The 20,497-nt window shown below is 41.2% G+C and overlaps 1 protein-coding gene across 2 annotated transcripts in view; it reads right to left on the bottom strand.

Moving 5' to 3' along the window:
• The window catches only part of MTUS2 (microtubule associated scaffold protein 2), a 268,830-nt gene that overhangs the window by 234,193 nt on the left and 14,140 nt on the right, over positions 1-20,497 (bottom strand). The window contains exon 1 of one of the 2 annotated variants that reach the window (XM_063394735.1): positions 4,602-8,628. The exons of the other annotated variant lie outside the window; for it this stretch is intronic. The gene's annotated coding sequence lies outside the window, so the exon portion shown is untranslated. Of the gene's footprint in view, positions 1-4,601; positions 8,629-20,497 lie in introns of those variants that run through there. 2 annotated transcript variants of the gene reach the window in all.

Here is a 20,497-nt window from a genome sequence, read left to right as displayed (position 1 = left end):
TCTCTTGGGATTCACTTCAATGCTGGACGCAGTGTGTGTCATTCAAGAAAGGAAGGATCTTTGCAGATATGAACTGCAATGCAAATAGCAAGCTTCACAACTTTTTTCTTTTTTAACCAGCATTTTCATTTAATTTGACGTTTGGTTAATGGGTAGTTTAACCCCAAAATTATAGCAACTCTGAAAATAGTCTATAAAGTTTTATTCTGTCTATTAAGATTAGATTCATATTTTTTCTACTGGCCTTCAGTGCTGCACCAAAATAAAACAGATCTGGTGTTGCCACTACAGTTACCACAAACACATAAAAAATCATGCAAAGCCTAAGCCCTGAGCAGCATAAATCAGGATGCATAATTACACAGCAGCTGCTCACTGGCAGGAAGGAACCCTGAGAGCAAAATTTGGCCTGATGATTTGGAATAGGATTCAAACAGATGCCTACACTTCTCAAATGGCTAAGACTTAGTTTAATGTTAAAGCATAATGTTAGCTAGATCCAAATCATCGTAATTCTTTACAATTTATTTTGTCTAGGATGTGGAGTCATAAAAAATAATGTTCAAGAGTCAACTCCCTTTTATTTCAAACCAGATTTTGTTGTTGTCTCCACTCTTGAGATCAGAAACAAAAAGTGTGTAGATGCCCAGACGATGCTCTGGGAATGCAGATACTTCTTGGATATACATTTATCCAGCATAGAAGCATGTCAAAGGGTTTTGGCACTGCATAAAAATTCCTGAATTGCTTTTCAGAATTTAAGTGCCAGCTTGCCCCCTGAATGCCAAACATGCACCTCCACTTCTTCCCCTGGTACTAGCACTGGGTTCTGAGGTACTGTACTGCAAGAGGCCTGAAAATGAGCAAAAATTAGCACCTGGCTTTAAATAAGGCTTTTTAGCCCTTTAAAGGATTTAGCCCTAGCTTTCCTAAAGCTAGGGAAACTGTTTCCAAAAACAGTTTTTGAAAATGGGACGTGGCTGTTTGAAAAATCTTAAAAACTACTAAGGTCAGGGAGACTGCTGCTCTAAGGGAGCTGAAAGCTTTAGGAGGAAGCCACAGGAGCACAGGAGGAAAGCTTTTAAATGCACAGCCCTGTTTTCAGTCACCAGCACGAACACCCTTTTGGGGAGAACAAATAACTTCCTCTGCAAGAGCTGTCCCAAACAGCCCAAACCCTGCTCCAGCACTGACCCTCCCACGGGGAAGAGGGGACCTGCAGGATGTCCCCATCAGGCTCACAACCATCTCCTGCACCAAACAACCTAGCGGGCTCTGCCTTGATGGGCAGCTGGACTGGGTGACCTTCTGCACTCCCTCCTGCCAACATTATATCCTGGGTCCTAAAAGGAGCTGGAAATAAGCTTGCTGATTCACATATATGTGTTCAACACATGCACCAACAACCTGCCACCTCACTGAGCAGGGAGGATGGGGGAAGGGAGCTGATCTCAGTATCAGAACCTGGGATCCATCAGATCCCAGGATGCAGGCACACGGGTAAGCAGGGCAGCACACTCCTCCAGATAATGACAACAGTCTTTTTAATGTATTAAAAATTCAGCCAGAAAGGTGATAAAGGAGATTTGGGGCGAGGGGAAGGAAGGAAAGATCAAAATAATAATAGTTTCAAAGCACTGTACTTATTTTAGACTTTCTTACAGCATGTTTCCATAGGAACTGGAACGCAAAGGAGCACACTGCAGCAGTGTTCACAAGTGTTGTGTGGTTTAGTGGCTTGTAAAGGGTGGGTTAAGGGCACCATGACCACTCAGAGTGCCAGGCACCTGCTGCACAACACGATCTTAGCTATGATGTTCTGCAAAATCTAGAAAAAGAACCCTTTTTCCCGATTTTTTTCTGTCATCCTGCAGGCATGGCTGCTTTCACATCCGTGTGTAGCCTCATTCCTAAGCACTCCCCACCCAGATCCACTTCATGTGGGGGCACAAAGACACCAGTGTTTAACCCAGGTTGTTTGGTTGCTGTGGAGGTGGTATGTCCTAAGGAGTGGCACATGGGCCTGGTTTTTGTATCCAGCTTTAGTACCCACCTGCTGAGTGACCTTGTGCGAGTCACATCAGGTCAGATCCGCTCCATCTGTCGGCTGCCTGAAGTGCACCTCACCCAGCTCTGCAGGTGAGCACTTCTCTGGCCAACAGGACAGCATCTCTCCTGCCTAAGACACCCACACCATGGACAGGTCTCTTGTTCCCAAAGCACCCACCTGCTCACAACCACACACTAAGCCCTTTGCCCACATGTCAACATGCCACATGGCAATTGATTATTTTCTCCATTCAAAACTGCCCACTACAAAGTGAGGTCTGTGTTGCAGCTCACCAGAGCTCCATTTAACTGCATGCAGTGGGTGTTGCACGTCTTGGAGCAAGGCATGGGCACGGAGGTGCTTTTGGTAACCTCGATAGTGGGATGGTACACGAGGATATTTGCAATGTGGGGAGCCAGACTCGGTGTAGTGTCACCCTTAACTCCTCCTGTGTCAGCCCCCTCCATAAGCCCTCCTGAAAATTAAAATAACTTCTTTCTCAGAGGGAAATAATTAGTTGTCTCCAAAAGGCAGCATTAGAAGCAGAGAAACCCAGCTGATCAAATCCAGGCAACAGCAGCCTGGGACTGAGCAGGAGAATTAAGCTATTCAACTGCATTTCTCAAAGAAAAGAAAGATGCTCCAGAGCATGATGAACTGTGCACCTCACGCTGTGGTGGTGAGCCTAAATGACCAGTTTAACTTTAGACGGTGAAAGTGAGACAAAATTCCTTCCACCTCCTGTGCTGTCATTCCTCAATGCACCAACGGTGCAGTGGCAGCAATCACATTTGTAAAAGATTTTCTCATCAACTTGTGACACTGTGCAAGCACTGATTACTTATACTTATGGACTGAGAAAAAAGTAGAACTTGGTTACTTAAGGATTTGAAAACCTCCTAATATCAATATATATTATTGAGATCTGCCTGACTCATACAAGTAAGGGTAGATAATTTTTAACTATCGGGGCAAAACACATTCTTCCTTGGACTTGCCAGGTTTAACTTCATATGCCAGTAAGAAACTAAGCCAAAATGCTCGCCAAATGCCTCATCCAAACCCTAGGCAGCAGAATCACACAGAATCACAGAAGCTGGAAGGGACCCACAAGGTTCTTGAGCCCAACTCTTAGCCCTTCACAGGACATCTGAGCCCAAATGCTCTGTCACTTGTAACCACCTACAAATATATTTATGCTGTTATGAACATGAAAAAAACTATTTTTGTTTTTAAAGCTGTGTTTTGTAAGTGAATTCAGTGGTTGCTGCAGCACAGAGGTATTTATAAACACCATTACAAAAACATCAATTTAGATATTTAGATACACCACATACTGCAACACTTCTTTCTCATCAAAACAACTTCCACTGTACACGTTGCCATAGGAATTAATATTAATTTACAAATTTAACAAAGAAACATAGATGTAAGATGTCTGAACCCAGGTCTCATTTCAAATGTTACAATGACAGTTTCAGTCAGTGTAAAGATAGAAGTATCTGGGAACACATGACAGCCTCACACTGAAATTCTGCATTTAAAACCTGAGTATTTAAAAGAAGATAATTCTGATTATTCAATCTCTTTTCATACCTCTCCAACAAAGCAACTTTGGGAAGATGCATTGAAACTTTCATTATGTCTGCACCTTGTATTTTAAGGAGCAGAAGCAGTACGTTACAAATACAGATCTTCATGCCTTTTTGCCTGTGAAATCATACACCGAGGTAGCATGTGTGTGCTCAGCTCCAGATGCAAGCACTGGAATTCCCAGTGGGGAGTAAAGTCACAGTGAAATGGACTAAACACAGAGTGCAGTCTACTTCACAGCCCAAACTAAAAAAAACAACACATACAGCAGCAGCGAGTATATAGATAGTGTAGATATATTAGGATTTCTGATACTGCTATTTATACCTTGCATAAACTCAGTCTGTAATAAAGAATACAGTGTTCTACACTGGACAAGCTGGCTACTGTGAACTCACCCAAGCATTCAGCTTTCTGTTCTGGGTCCCCTTGTGGGCAAATCATATCCAGGTCTTCTCTCTCGCATCCAAACTTTGTCTGTTTTTACCCAAGACCACATCTCACTCGGAGAAACCATCGCTTTCAAAAAGAGCACCGATGCCCAGAGTGAGGCTGGCAAGGCTCAGGCTGCAGGACCTCTCTAGGGGCTAGGAACAAGTAGAGATTTGCCAATCTGGCCACCCACTCCTGAAAGCATTCCTCCAATTTAGCTATCTCCCACTGAAAATTCTTGATGCAGAGAAACAATTAAAAAAAAAAAAAAAAAAAAAAAAAAAAAAAAAAAAAAAAGGCAATCCAGTCGTTTGTCCTCCAGGTTGGAGACAAGGAAAGAGGCTGCCACGGCAGTGCCTGTTTTGAATGCTTGGCAGGTACACAAGCACAAGGGGGATGATGCTATAGATAAGCATAGACAGAAATAGCTAGAAGGATGAGCTGGCTCAGGGTAGCAGTGGTGAAAGGCAGAAATCTCCCTTCTCCAGTGACTGCATGAAAACTAGCAGCTGACCCGCAGACTCACCGAGAGTGTTGGCAGGAGAGGGTCCCCCCAGGCTCTGAGCCTCACACTGGAAATATCCTCCTCGCACAGATCCCCTTCCCCATCCTGGATCCATGCTTTGGAGGCTGCATCTTCTCAGCCTGCTTCTGACTCAGAGCACAAAACCTGCTCGCTGCCTGTCGGGGGTTTTGGTGCTGTTCCCAGAATCCTGCCAGGAAGCTGCAGCTCACAGATCCCCCTGCGCCAGCAGGAAAATCCAGTAACTGTGGCTCAGAAAATACTGCCAAAGCACCGAGCTGAAGTATCTGGGCAGCCACCTCATCTCTCCCCCATGAGCAGCCTCACACAGCTCTCCCTACTGCTCGTACCAGCCCACAAGGAGACAAGCACAGAGATGTCACCTGGCACTTATGCAACTCCCCTGCAAAACCACAAAACAGTTAAATGCAAGAGTTTTACCCAGCTGCTGCCATTTAATAACCATTTCTTCCCCATTCGTTTTCTGTATGGCAACAAATTCTAATTTTCTGCTAAAATTGGAAGACAGTCTCACCTGAATGTGTCTGCACTGGAGAAGAAGAAGGATTAAAAATCTTGCTTTTTAAAGCTGCTTGAGCAGGAAAAGATTAGTCAGTGCCCCCTTTACTCTGTGCAGTATGGATATCCAGGAACCCAGATCTTTGGCTGTCAGTATTTTGGGACACCTGAGAAACTTCACAGTTTGAAAAGGATCGAGATGGGCAAGGACACTGAGCTCAGCTAGAGGTGGCAGTCTGGGAAGGGAGACAATCCTCCTCAATCTGAGAAAACAGAGAAGGAGGGAAGTACAGAAAGGTGACAGTCATGAGCATTGGTACTGTGGTTTCACTGGTGGGGGGCAAGGGTGGCTGAGGGGGTGACAAGGTGTGCACCAGAGAAGAGATAAATGACAGAAGATTAGGACTGGGTCATAGACAGGTGAAACTATGCAATACAGCAGAATTCATGAGTGTGGCAAGCAGATAGGAACGTGAGAACACAACAGAAGGAGGGAACAGGAATAGGAAGAAAGAGATGTCATGAGAAATGGAAGGAGAAGAATGATCTGAGAAACTAATGAAAAACTCAGTGCTTAGAAAGAAAATGAGGAAAAATAAATCACAAACAAGCACCAACCTCATGTTAAATCATTTTGTTAATCTCTTGAGCCTGAAAGCATCACATACTGACACCTGTTCCGATGCCCTTGTTACCACTGGGGGTTACTTTCCTTCAACCACTGAACCATGCTCCTGTGTCTAGGAGGGAATGTCCTGAGGGACATTCCTCCCCTCCTTCAGAGCAAGGGAACAGAGGACCTCTAGCAGAATGTTGATGGCAGGGCAGACAGGAGCCACACCACCACAGAGCTCTTCACCTCCCATGCCAGCACAACATCAACCTAGTGGTGGGGCATGCACAGATGTGGGATCAAACACGGCTGTTAAGGGAGAGCTGCTGTCTTGCTCACCAGCTGCCAGCACTGCCAGCTCAGGTTGCTTGAGGAAACATCGTAGGCTATAGCTATCCCATTCAATTAGTCATCCCCAAGTAGCTTCCTGGGAATAGGGTCACCTTCCAAGATAGAAGTGGATGAGTGTATGCAAGCTGCCTGGTGGGAGTATGTCCTGACCCTCCAACTCCTGAAAATAGGCCCGGGAACCCACTGGGAGAAAGCTGTCTGGCAGAGGTCTAATTCAGGCCAGGAACTGCTCCAGCAGCTCCCCAGTGTCAGCAGACAGGCTCTCCTTGGGGTCTGGCAGTGCTCTTTGCTAATAGAGACAAACCTGTGGCTTCACATAATACTACAGTTGGTCAGAGAAAACCTATTACTTTTTCATCCCACTTCATTTATCTTGACTACCCCAGAAAAAGAGAAAAAAATAGTGTATTTGTCATGGTAGCAAAACTCAAGAACCTAAAATAAATGTTTTTTGAGATAGGGTTGATAAAGAAAAACCTTAGGTTCAGAAAGATGAAACCTACAAGTGACAGCAGAGATACAAAGGGAAACTGAAATTTGACGGGGAAAAAAAAAAAAAAAACCAGCAAGGGATAGCTTTAAACAATTTGTGCCCAGGCAGAGTCTTCAGGCACATTTATTTGCTGTTTTTCCAGAAAGAAACCATCATCGTTATAAAAATTACTGTACATTTTTTGATTATGTTGTTTTGTTAGATAAGAACCAACATTGCCTGACAGTGTTTAGGCAGTAGTACTAGAGCACTAGAGCACCCACTATAGTTTAAAGTAAAGATTTTCAAACTCATTAAACCAAGTATATATGGACCATTAAAATAAAAAGGGCATTTCAAAAATTCAGAGGGTATAAACGGTTCCTTTCTAAATCATTCCTATCAGCTAGGATTAGTTACCTCCTTTCAAATTAATGGAGAAGTAAGCACAAAAAGCAGGCAACTGTGACCTAAAGAAACCAAGGGGAAGTGTTTGGGCAGTTGATTGGAATAAGTACTTTCTATCAAGCAGCTGGTGATTTCAGACCTGTCCAGTGTTTTTTGCAGTACTTCCACAATAAGGTGAACTGTTACCACGAGTTCTTTGTCAAAGAGAACACAGTTAAGTATTTACAGTTTGATATTTACCATTTAAATGGTAGGTAGGAAAACAAGAACAGTAACAGATGGGCTTCTTTTAACTGAATTTAAGTTACTTAAAGCTATTTCTGGGAAAAAAAAAAAAAAGAAAACAAAACAAAAACACACACACCAAAAAGCAAACACAATATGTCTTCCTGCTACATATTGTTCATCTGAGATTTAATATCTACATTTGTTGAAATAAAAGCGAACTGGAGTCCAATTTTTAAAGTATATGATTGATACAATTTAGTGCCCCATTTTTAACTTGCAAAGGTGTTGAAGGAGCTGTTTTATTTGCCAAGAATCCTTCAATATTTCTTTATCCTTTCACTGGGATTTGGTTGCTGATTATTTTCACAGCTAAAAACCTTCCTTTTATGTTTGATCTTCCTCACCAGCACCCCAAGTGAAAAAAAAACTGTCTTAAGGAATAAACACTTTTGAAAACTAACTGGGAATCTCCTTTTAGGCAACAATCCACATACAGCTTATTTCCCAGTATAGTTTTAGGAGGACGCTCTTCCACCTGAACTATCACGATATAAGGTATTGCACAAAGACCACTGGGTCAGTTTGCCTCTATCAAATAAACCAGTGACAGATACCAGCACTCCTCATTAGTCAAACCAGCAACAGCCAAAAAAACCCCATACGAACCCTTTTGCAACAAAAAGGGATATTCCCCAAAAATCAGATAGAAGAACAACATGAATCCAAGCAGCTTTCAAGAGCACATACAACAGCATTAACAACAACAAAAACAACAACAACAAAAAAAAAAAAAAATTAAAACATTCTGTTTCTCTACAAAGAACTTGTTTGTCATGGTGTGCTGGTTGTGGCTGGTATAGAGTTAATTTTCTCCACAGTAGCTGCTTACTGGACTGTGTTTTGGATTTGTGCTGGGAAAAACAAGGTGTTGGTAATTCAGGGATGTTTTGGTTACTGCTGAGCAGGGCTTATACAAGGTCAAGGCCTTTTCTGCCTCTCACCTCACCCCACCCACGAGTGGGTTGGGGGTGCACACGGAGCTGGGAGGGGACACAGTGAGGACAGCTGACCCCAGCTGACCAAAGGGATATCCCAGACTATGTGGATACTCAGCATATAAAGCTGGGGGAAGAAGGAGGAAGATGGGAGGGATATTTGCAGTGATGGGGTTTGTCTTCCCAAGTCACAGTTATGTGTGATGAGTCCTTGCTCTCCTGGAAGTGGCTGAACATCAGCCTGCCCACGGCAAGTGGTGATTTTAATTTCTTGTTTTTCTTTGCTTACATGAATAGGTCTTGCTTTCCCTATCCAACTGTCTTTATCTCAATCCACAAGTTTTGTCATTTTTACTCTTCAAATTCTCTCCCCCATCCTACTGATGGGGAATGCATGAGAGGTTGACTTGGGGGTAAACCATGAGAAAAAAATATGAAATTCTACAGCTTAAAGGTTTTTGGGGTTTGTTGTTTGGGTTTTTTTTTATATCATAGCTTCTGAAAAAAACATCATCACTGATTTGCTTCAGAAATACGCATGTTTTAGCTCAACAGACTTGTGTATTTATCCTTTATCTAAATTGAAAGCATTCACATCCAGTTATTGTGTAGAAGAGCCCATACAAGCAGCAAGTTAAGATCACCATCAGAATCAGTTTTCCACTGATATCAATACGTAATTCTCATTACAGAATAGAAACTGTCTAGGAGAGAAGTTCTATTTGTCCATATTGGACTTTAGCATGCAATTGTAGAACAGTTTTTTGGGGAATGGATTTTTTTTAATTTGCTTTTGGAGCTTCTGTGATCTACCATGTTGAAATCAGAGAGATGAACATCCTCCTTGAGCTGGAAAACTGTCAAAGCTGTCCTCAGCTATTGTGAGGTCCAGAAGTGCTGCTTGATTGCTTCACACACATTCATCTCTGGCTCTTCTACAGAACCTGCCAACTAGAGTTAGCTTACTGTCTGCCTGCTTATTGTATTAAAATGTTCATCACGGGGGTGTTCCTTGCTTTAATCATCTTTCTGTAAAGGAATTTGAAGGTGTTTTACAGCAGTTGCCCTCTCAGATCTCATCTGGCTTCTCATCCTGTGCCCAAGGGCAGTATGAACCATACTTCATAGGACAATGTAAGAGTAATGAAGAGTACAGAAAGAACAAACCCCACAGCCTCAGATCCAGCCATTACAGACCAAACAAGCTCTTAAATGTAATGGTTTACTTTATGTCTGAGTACATCCCAAATTACCACAGTTTATATGCATGACAGTTTATATGCAAGTCTTTTTGACTTCCTGGTCAGTTTCAAGCAACTGTGGTGGAAGTGGTGAATCCCCACAGATTCTTCAGAAAGTCTTCAGGGGAAAATTTTTCCTTAATGATGAGAAAGCTGCAACTGGAATAAGTATTTTATGATAGAACAAGGAATTAATCTCTTTATCACAGTTTCTCTCCCATGGTGGCTGTCTATTGTCTAATGAGGTGCTACAGTGAGTGATGTTTCCACAGCAATTCCAGCACCACTAAGGACTCTCCCCTGTGTGGCTTCTTTGTAGAAAAGAGCTTGGTATAACTCAGTAAAAAGAGAACTAATCATGAAAGACAAATCCAGTAGAAACCAAGCTTCAGTAGTTCCGCTAGTTTTGTGACCATTAGTGTAATTCTGTGGTCTTGAAACCCATAAAATAGTAATTCTTAAAAAAAAAGTCTACTAATTTTTGGTGCAGAGTGATTCATGGACATGTAATTGATAAATACAACATTTCTTTATGTGAAAGGGATTTGCTCTTCTTCCTGAATCAACATTTGATTTTAAAGACTGTCCCATTGCTTTCATGGTAGAATGTAGAGGGATTGGAGCTCCCAGCACTCATAAGAAAAGAAATTAACTGAATACAGTGGAAGTGTACCAGATAGTTCAGAAACAGCTTCTTCCTGCCCTTATTTGTGCTGATACTTGTATTTGGACACGATAACGTGTTCTGTATACAAGAAAAACTCCATAAGTACCCATAACACTGGATAAGAACTCATATTTACATGCATGAGACTTATATTTGTTGTAGCTCCAGTTGTAAGGACCAATAATTCAAACATGAGGCAAGTAGAGAAACAGAAGCCTGGGGATGTCTGTCAACCTGGCAAAAGATCATAAGGATCGGTGACACCAGTCACAGATCTCTGATAAGAACCAAAACTACAAAGCACTGAGTAAGAGGTTGTAATCACTAATGTCCTTTTCTCTAGCTACTTTCCTCTACCAATTATGTGGGTGCTAAAAACCAGTAGCCTGCAACAAAAACAAACTTCAATTCTATTGCTCTTGAAGTTTGAATTATTCCCAATGCCACAGATAGACTTCCTCTCTCTGGAGGATTGTTTTACCATTGTAATACTGGTACCTGATTGTACATACATGGTTACTTTTCAAGTTACTGAGGGGACTATCATAGTACCTGGATTCAGCCTCCAGTCATGCCTGATATCAATTAAATATTTCCAGATGCCTGAACAGAGTCTAAAAAGAGTACCCGTGCAATTAGTGAGTGCCATGGATTCTCATCAGTGCATGTGAAAATGGGTCAGCAACATTTTAGAGTGCCCACATGTAAAAGATGACATCTCAGGATGCCTTCCAGCTCTCCTAAGTCTACAACACACATCCTTGAGATAAAGCCTGTGCTGAGCAGTATCTGTTTCTAGCAAACTTCAGACCATTTCACCACCTCCTTTGAAAGCTTTTGTTGGATCCCTGAAGTTTACTTCCTCATAATCCCTCCAAGATTTACTTCTGCCACCCCTTAGACTTCTTTCAGTCTTCTCACCTAATTATCCCCCCGTCTGTTTTCTCCAACCTTAGTTTCCTGCCTTCTTTTCTGTATTTCCACTTAAATTTAAACCATGCCTGCAGTCATACTGTACTGATTGTTTCCCTAAATCATGTACAAAACCAATTGAGAAGTACTATCCCAAGACACAGCTGAAGCTGTCAAGGATTCTCTTGAACATTTAGCAAAGAAAGACCTTCAGCTTTGCCAGGAGATTTTGTTTTACTCACTACATCTATTGTGGCTTAGGATCATGCTGAAAGACACTCTGAGCACTAATAGTTAAGCAGTGCAAGTAGCTCGGTTCTATGTTTTTCAGCCTTGGTGTGCCAGATTTTTTTGCATTATTCCTACACAATTCCCAGCAGCCAGGGCCAGAGCTGTAATGATGTGTGTCACTGAGAGCACTCTCCTTCAATCTGCAGTGCCCAGTCATGCCAGCAGCCTGTCTACTAAATGTTCACTTAGTAACAAGAATAAAGACTTTAAGCTGTGTAAATAAGAAGCATTCATGTAGTTGGGAAAGGAGGCATTAGTCATTGTGCTAACAGAATATCCTGACTACAAAAAGGACCATAGTACACACAGATCAAGAATCCGCTTATCACTGATATCAAATAAGAGGATTACATATTGCATTAACCAGAGATGTTTTCATATTCCCTGCCCTCCATATCCCAGGCAATTTTCTCTGGCCTCTCAGAAGAGAACACTCAAAATGAACTCTTGGAGTATAAAAGTTAATAAGCAGCAGGGGTGGCTGAGATTCACTAGATCAGCAGTAAGCCAACTTCTCAACAGAAAAATAAAGATTTCTTCTATTCTCTAAAGATGTTTCACAGATCAAAAACTCTTTTATTACACTATCTTGGGTTGAAAAAATGTAACCAAAAGTGTGTATTCTATTTTCATCTGTTGAAACCAGTTGGGAGACACTGTTCTTTATCTCTGGTAACTCTACGGGGGGGAGAGGGTGGATGCCTTCTGTTAATGGGATAATTGATAACACCAGATAAGGCAGTGCCTTCTTATTTCTTCCTCCATTCATCCTCCTCCGAGGGACATCACCTGTGAATGGGCCATTTAAGGCCTCTCACATGACTGATAACATCACCTCATTCCACTGTGAGATGCTCCACCCAGTGGGAGGAGCCAAAGCCTTTGCACTGGCATAAAACCAGCAATCCCAAACACTAATTCAGGTGGTTTTCTACTGAATTCTTGAGGGAAGACTGGATCCATCTCACCAGCACTGGACTCTTTTTTTCTACAGGATCATCTCTACTTCACAGAACAACATCTGTTACTCCAGGAAGAGTTATTTGGACTGCTTCCAACACCCTGACAACAGGGTGTCAAGGTCATATCTCTGACTCTGTCAGGGTTTTCTAGGACTTTTGTTTGTTTGCTTGTTTTTTGTACTACCGTATAGTATTTTTTAATATTCCTAGTAACCAACTATTATTCCTATTCCCATATTATTGCCTGAAACTCCTAATTGCAAAATTGTAATAATTTGGAGGGAGGGGTTTTTTACATTCTCCATTCCAAGGGAAACTCCAGTTTTCCCTGGCAGATACCTGTCTTTCCCAACCAAGGCATACACCAAGACCACGAGATGGTATAGACTCTTCCACCTTACTTTGATAAACTGCCCACACTTACTTGCTCTCACAAGAAAGACAGGCTATTCTCTTACAGAGTGTGGAGTTGGATAAAGGAAATGGTGCCTGCAAGAGGGCTTCTAGGCTAATCAGCAAGGCCCAACTTTACTGCAAATGGACACCAACCATGTTTCTCTAGTGATGAGTGGCTATTCACAGTGTTGGGCAACTCAGGGCAAAGGGGGACCTCTGCACTGCTGTGTCATGTGTGTATAGCCACTCTCCTGGAATAAAAGGGATGTGTCAGCTCAGAAGGGTGACCAATGCTTTTGAGGAGGTGCTCAGTGATGGCTCCTCCTAGCAATGCCCTCAAGTCATGTGTAAACAACCACACATTCTGCCAAGGGAAGCTCCAGCTCTGGCAGATCTCCACACTTTAAAAAAAAAAAAAAAAATCAGACTCCAGGTCTATCAATTCCACTCTGTGCTGTGGAACTTTCCTCAGGATATTGTCCTACCAATGGTTTGCAGGTGCATTTTTTCAGAATTAGGGCCATTATTTCTTCCTTTGGGTGGGAAGTGGCAATGACAGTTTTTGTAATTCCAGCTGGTAAAAAACCTCTACTCCAAGAACATGGCATAAGCCAGCTGGATTTTTACAGTAGCAGCACTCTTTCCTTTAATGCAGCTTCTAGTACTATAAGCTAGAAATTTAAGGTAAAATCCAAACTTGTTAGTAACATTTAAAAAGTGAAATAAAATGTGGTATATTACAAGGTACAGCCTGGAGGTTTTTATAAAAAAAAAAACCCTGGGTCTTGAGGACACAGACTGTGTTCTTAATACAAGAAACCAATGAAGACCCAGTAGGCTCAATCCACTGAAATTTTAATGGAACTTGTAAGCATGTGAAAACTGTATTCCCAGTCAACTCTCACAGCCTTTTGAAGGCAATAAGAAAAAGCAAGATGAATTAAAAAAACAGAAGAAAGGAAAAAGTAATAGAATGTTAAGGGCTTGGAATGGACCTTAAAGACACCTAGGCCCAACATCTGCCACCACAGGCAGGGACATCTCCTACAGGCAGGACACAAAATGCCTCTGAAGCAGTGCCTGCAAGACCCAAGAAGAATTTCTGTTCTCACTGATAAGGACAGGATGATCTGATGGAGACATAACACCCACAATAACACCTTTCAGAGGATTTAGAAAAGAAGGATAGCTGTTGTATTCCCACCATCCTACTCTAAACATGAAAGCTGAGCAAAAGCCATCAGACGCTGGCAGAACCAGATCCTGCCTGATTCAGCCAAATGGCTAGTGAAACCAGTAAGGCTCTTGACAAGCCTCATTTCCCAGACAAGTGTCATTCTGCATTATTATTTTTTGATTTGAAGCCCCTCTTCAGCCCATATTAAAACAGACCATTTTGAAGTCTCAGATCAAAGACTCCTCCCAGTAAATCGGGCCATTCACCCAAGAGCTAGGCTTGATGGTTCCTGTAGGTGGTCCCTTCTAACTCAGATTCTCTGAGTATGAACACTGTATAACTCAGGTGTTGCTCTGTGGTAGAGTTGCTGGAGCGGACTCAGTGCAAAGCCAGATGAGACATTCAAGCCCCAAGCAGTTTTCTTGCTTATTCTTGACCCATGAAAGTCCAAAATGCTGAAGGGAATCCATGTAGTTCTCTTTATAAATTGTCCATCTTTGAGACGAGATTCTTCATTTCCAGGAAGGGCTTGAATCAGAGGGCAGAAAACTGACATTTTTAACATTCTTGCTAGTGATTTTCTTCATAATTAGAAGCAAAAAACACCAAAACCCACCACAAGATTAGAACTGACCCACCATTACTGACTAAGCACAAAACTCACCGCAGTAAAACTACATTACAAAAAAACTATTTTTACCAGCATCCCCATTCAGCTTCACCAGTTCCCAGCACGTGGAGATAAAAATCAGTGAAATGTCACAAACATAATAGTGCCACTGTTAGAGTCACTGACAAGTGGTTCATGAGTGAGGCATCAAACTGGCCAAGGAGCAGGCAGAGATGTGAGGGGCATTCAGGGCTGAGGATAAGAACTTCCTGCTGTCTCTGCCACGGATGGGAGGCAGCAAAGGGGGTCGGCACAGAAGGTGGTGCAGCAGGGAAGGGCAGCCAGGAGAGTGCTGATGCACACAGCTGTGATGGGAAAAGCACTGGCATCAGAAGCGGGGCACTGAATGTCCAAGGGGTGTTACAGAAAAAGTAAAGGATTTCAAGTAAAATATGTAGGTAACTCCCTGCTGTGAGAGTGGGAAATAGTCAGCTGTGCTCTCTGCATCAAAAAAAGTGCAGGGAAAAGAAAAAAAAGGAGAATATATATTTTAGCAACATGTCTGAAATACCGATGAGCCATTCACAGAGAGAAAACAGAGATGCAATAAGGTGAGAACGGAATGGCAGGACATCAGGCAGGTAGTCTTGGAAAGAGCTGACCTAGCAGTGGTAACTGCAACTGTGAAAGGTGGTAAAACCAGGTCAGTCCCATCCGGGAGCTAAAAAAATTCCCCCACTCAGGGGTGGGGATGAGAGGATGAATTTATAAAGTAATGGCTGGGCAAAAACATCAGCATGCTTTCATGTGAAGTGCAGTGTCAACAGCAGGAACATAAATCCAAGAACATTTAATTTTTCCCAGAAAAAAAAGCTCAGAAAGTCAAGGAAGAAAATGTGTTAGATGCAGCAAAGTTTGAAGAGACCCATCAGTAGTGGTAAAATGTCCAGCAGAGTAATTTTTAAGAGAGCTGTTCCCTTCATTTCTTTATCAACAGATAAGCATTCCTCTTGCCTCTACCTAGTATTGCATAGCTATGATACCATGTCACATAATTGCAGTTCAGTGAAGCAATAAGAAAATTTTCTCCTAACTGAACCAAAACATTATTTTCAAAGCTTGTCAGCATGAATCTACAAACAGTCCATTATAATTTGTGCCATGCTCTCTTCTAGTTAGGAGCTGAATCTTTTGGCAATTTGGTATTTCTTAACCCTCAGCATACTCTTCTTGCCTTTTGCCCAGGTGAAGGAAGGCAGAAAATCAAAAAAAAAACAATGGATCCAAAAGATTTTTACTGATGGTAAAAGTGACTGATATGAGTAGGTGAGTCAAGCCAGGAATTTATAGCATGGATTAATTGAGAGAGACCAGAAGAGAGACTTAGGAAAAAAAAATCTGGTTGCTGAGCTTGAGGGTGTGGAAGGTGGTGACAGTCAACACCTATTTTCTCTTATTGTCACAGCAAGTTTAATCTCAAGCATTTATATGATAGTGTACAAATAATAATTTCTTCCCATTTGGGATCAGGTTTGGTATTGGCAGAGCTCAAGCTCCTTCATCTCCTCTAAACTTTCTTCTACCTCTTCATCACCACCTGCAGCATAAGCAAAGCAATCCTTTTCCTTTCCTTTAGAGCGTCACTGAATACTATCAGGTGTCCCCAGAGTTCTAATTTATACCCTATTACAGTACGACATGGGAATTAAATTAGCAGATGCCAAGCCAATTGTCCAGGGAATTTTAGCAAAGTAGTCTTTGAAATTTACTAAGAGTGGAACATGTATTCACTGCAAAAATACAATGGTGTGGATTTCTCTAAAAACTGTGGCAGGTTCACAATTTTGTATGTTCTAGTCTAAACTAGAAGTAACAAACCCCTAAATATATGAAATATTTAGATTACCTTTTGTAAGTGAAAACAGAGAAAAATACACATTCTAAAGCCAGGTATATGGCTTCTGTTCAGAAAATCCCTAAGAAGCAAATATCTAAAAATACATATTCTTCAGGAAAATTTGGGAGAAAGATTGTACTTTTTTTTTCCTTTATTTTTAAACAAAGGCTTTTGGTGTATTCTTGGTCTTCTCATATTCAAAAGTGGAACAATTATTTACTTTTTTCCCCGCTTTTCATGGAACCAGCATGCAAAGCATGCTTTTGACTCCATAGAAACGGCACTTTAATGTCAGTCAAATTAATAAAGCCCCCAAATTCACAGGAATCAATTTTAAAAAGCATTGGAGCAGACAGAAGAAGAATGTTCTTGCAAATCAGAAAACGGAGGACAGATTCCAAGCTTCCTCCATTTATTTTTTGAATGGTTTGTAATGCCAGCAAAGACCTCCTCTTCCTTAAGAGTTAAACTCACTTGAGCAAGAAGCAGCCTCAATCTTTCCTTGAGAGACACCTTTATACATTTACATGGTAAATGTTCATACCCTGAGGGATGTTTGGGCAGACAAAAGGCTTACTATAAGTTTCTGGCAAGTTTTTCAAAAAGTCGAAACTAATACAAAATATTTTATCCCAGTATTAATTAATGTAATAAGAACAAAGCATTGTAGGAAGAAAAAAAATTAAACCCTTGGCATATGAGAGGAAAAGTAAGATCATTGCTGATGTTTCTGGGAAACCTCCTAGCTACTGTAGGTATGGATCCCAACAGTGGAACACAGACAAATCTAACTGCAGCTCAAATGTAAGCAGATGATATCTGACAGGAATTATGTGAATTCTAGAAAAATACACATGCCAGGCTACAATCCTGTGTACTTCCAGCAGGAAAAATAACTGAGTCTACATTTATTTGCCTGTAAGAATAAGAACAATAAATAAGAGTAGAACAAACTTCGCATAGAAAAAACCCCAACAATTAAAAAATTATGAATCACTCCTCCAAACCATCATTAAAAATAAATTATAACACATTTATTTGTCCGTTGTTAATTCAGACTTCTAGAACCATTGCTTGCTTTTTCTCCTCAAACTGTAGATATTAGAAAAAGCTTATACACATATGTATAAATAACATGTATGCAAATCAGGCATTAAAAAAAAAATCAGGAAATATCAGGAGACCTGCAAGAAAAAATAGTAGGACTCTAATGAATATCATTATAATCTAAAAGGAAAAAAAAAACAACAAAATGTATAGAAAGCAAGGAAGACTCTTTCAGTCTGGGTCCTTACAGCACACACTAGTTATAACAAGCTCTCCATGAGCACAGACTAGATAACAATGTCCAGTTTGGGGAAGAATTGAATCCTCAGGCCCAAAAAATACACTAACTCTAGATCCCAAGCCCACAGAGCAACATACCTCCATGTCACCCTGTCTCCATCTTTCTCAATGATAAAGAAACCCAGATGCTCTGCCACCAAAGGTCCTTTAGATCCCAAAACCCTTTAAGTGGATGAGGAAGGTGCTGAACCTCATGCCAAATGAAGCAGCCCCAGGGACAGTATGCAGAGAACAGGGATGCATGGAGAGAAAACCCTGAGGAGGTGTGCAGAGTCCTCCAGACTGCAATATTGAGTTTTGAATGGCTGAAGTGCTACCAGCGATCAGATCAGCTAAATGTAGGGATGCTCATGTCTCAGTGTTAGCAACTCACTGGTGGCAACCACAGCTCTGAATGAGATACAGCACTGCCTCAAAAATGCACACCCTAGCACGTAGCACACCATTGATTAATTCTCTAGAACTATCATATGTATTTCCAGATAGTGCTTTGAACTCATATCAGCAAGATCAATAGTGCTGCCTTTTATAGATTAGAACTCTCCAGCCTCACAGTTACTACTTCAGCATATATGAAAGGCCAGCAGGACACAGAGGGATCACATTCAGCTCGATGTGTTAAGATAGCAGAAAAATCAGACAGGCAGGTCTTTGGTTCCAAATTACTTCAAAGGTCAAGATGAAAATGGAGCACATTACCTGCCATACCGTCTTCTGAGCAGTATTAATATTTTCTTGGCAGTCTTGATGCCAAACACAAACCCAGCCTGCAACATCATTAACACTATTGCCAGTAGATCTTCTGACTTTCTAGAGTGACCTGTCAATTTACTCATCAGTGGATGATTTCTCTTTATCTAACATTAAATCGGGATTTGCACTTATCAAAATACGTAAGCTTCAAAGGAGCAGAATATTGTTATGGTAGAGACTGCCTACTGCAGCCTTCCTCTCTGCTCTCTGGTTGCCACAGCAGCTTCACAGTGGTGGTTCCTATCACTCCATCTGAGAAGCTTTAGGACTAGAGAAAAGGAGGTTTGCTTCCAGCTAGAAAAACTGACATTCATTTGCAGCCAGCCTCTACCTCGAATTGATGTTGTAAATGGAATAATTCAAAAATCAGTACCACTGACCCTATATTCCCAAATACTCTGGTGATCACCATATTTTACAGATTTTTACTGGAAAAAAATGCACATGGAGCAATAACTGTCTTGCACAGGGCACTGTGGGCCCCTCAGGAGATCCTGAGCTGAGTGCTGGGTCATGTAGAACAACTCTCCAAATTGAGGAGGGCAAGTAAATCCCTCCCTGCCACAAACCCACCTCTTGTTCAGCACTCTGGACACAGTCTAAGGAACCTCCCCACATTCACAGGTGGCAGCAATTCTGAGACTTCACAAGATTTTTGTTTCATCTCAAAAGCTTTTGGGTGCCTATAGATGTGAAGGTAAAGGAACAGAAGTAGGATGAATCTTAAAGAGGAACAGAAACTGCAGCATTGCAGCTTATATTGGACAAGAACAGAATATAGGCAAGTCATGGAGACATCAACATAATTGCCACCTTCTTCTTGCCAGATTTTCACAATTCCTTAACACCACAATGCTATTTTTGCAAGAATTCAGAAAAAAATCTCTTCAAAAACTAAACTTGATGGGAATCTCAAATACATTTCTCTGTGGATCAACATGTGATCATAAACCACAGATCAATCACCTTCCAGATAATTAATGTCAAAAACAACAAAAAACTAGTTTCTCTTTTATGGCAGCTGCCTTTGGACTCCTTTGGGGCTGCATCTGGCCCCAGTTGAGAACACCATCTCAGATGTGTACTCTTGTCTGGTAGACATGCAATCTCAGATGACCTCAAGTCTTGTGGATGTTCTAGCATCTATATATGTGTGCAAATGACATTATATGAACGGTAGCCTGGAACAGATGATTAACTTTTGTGCATTTTATCCCTCTTTGAGACAGTAAGTTATGTAAGCAGCAGTTTCAATGATTAAGGCAGGCAGCCTGAAAGAACAGCCCTCAATTGCTTTCTGTTTAAAATGTATACTTGTAAATTAAGAAGCATTTCAAGATTAGGCATCTGTCCAATTCCTTTTATCATTTAGTGTATTATGCTAATGAAGATGCTGTTTCTTTAATTGTATCATTTGAAGAAAAAATTGCATTCAGTCCCTTGATCTTCTTTAAAACCATTCCCATGCTTGATTCCCCTATAGGCTTTTAATCACGCTGCCTCAGTTTGAAACTCTGCATTTGAGCAAAACTCTTCCCAAAACTGGTTCACTGAGAAAGTTTAAATTGTTTTCTCTCATTGGAGCTTTTCACTCATTGTAGCTATATCCCCTACCACTTGGCGGCTTTAGGAGGAAGAGCCATGGGATTCAAACTAGCACTAGCGACAATGAAGAGTAGTGCTGACACTGAAAATACTGTGTATGTAACATACTAAATGCCAGGACTTGTTAGACAGGGCTAGAGAGACAACTGAAGTGAGCTATAAAGTAATACCTTTCCATGACACTTCACAGCAGAATTCAGTAAATCCCATTTAAAATAAAAACACATGTCATCAGCTGTTAAACTTAATTATGCAATATTAGCCATATATGATGTTCATGGGCATTTGTTATTAGTCAAATATTTCACTGCGGCTTTTTTGTCTGTTTCACACACACACCACAGTAACTAAAGCAAATGTATGTTCCAGTTATGATATATCCGTTTAGAGTTTAACTGCAGTATTTGTTAACTTGTTGTGCTTTCATCCTACACTGATAGACTGGATTTTGTTGA

Source organism: Prinia subflava, chromosome 3 (assembly GCF_021018805.1).
Source record: "Prinia subflava isolate CZ2003 ecotype Zambia chromosome 3, Cam_Psub_1.2, whole genome shotgun sequence".
NCBI lineage: Eukaryota > Metazoa > Chordata > Aves > Passeriformes > Cisticolidae > Prinia > Prinia subflava.
Note: the sequence above shows the minus strand (reverse complement) of the source record. Positions and strands in the feature narration are given on the sequence as shown.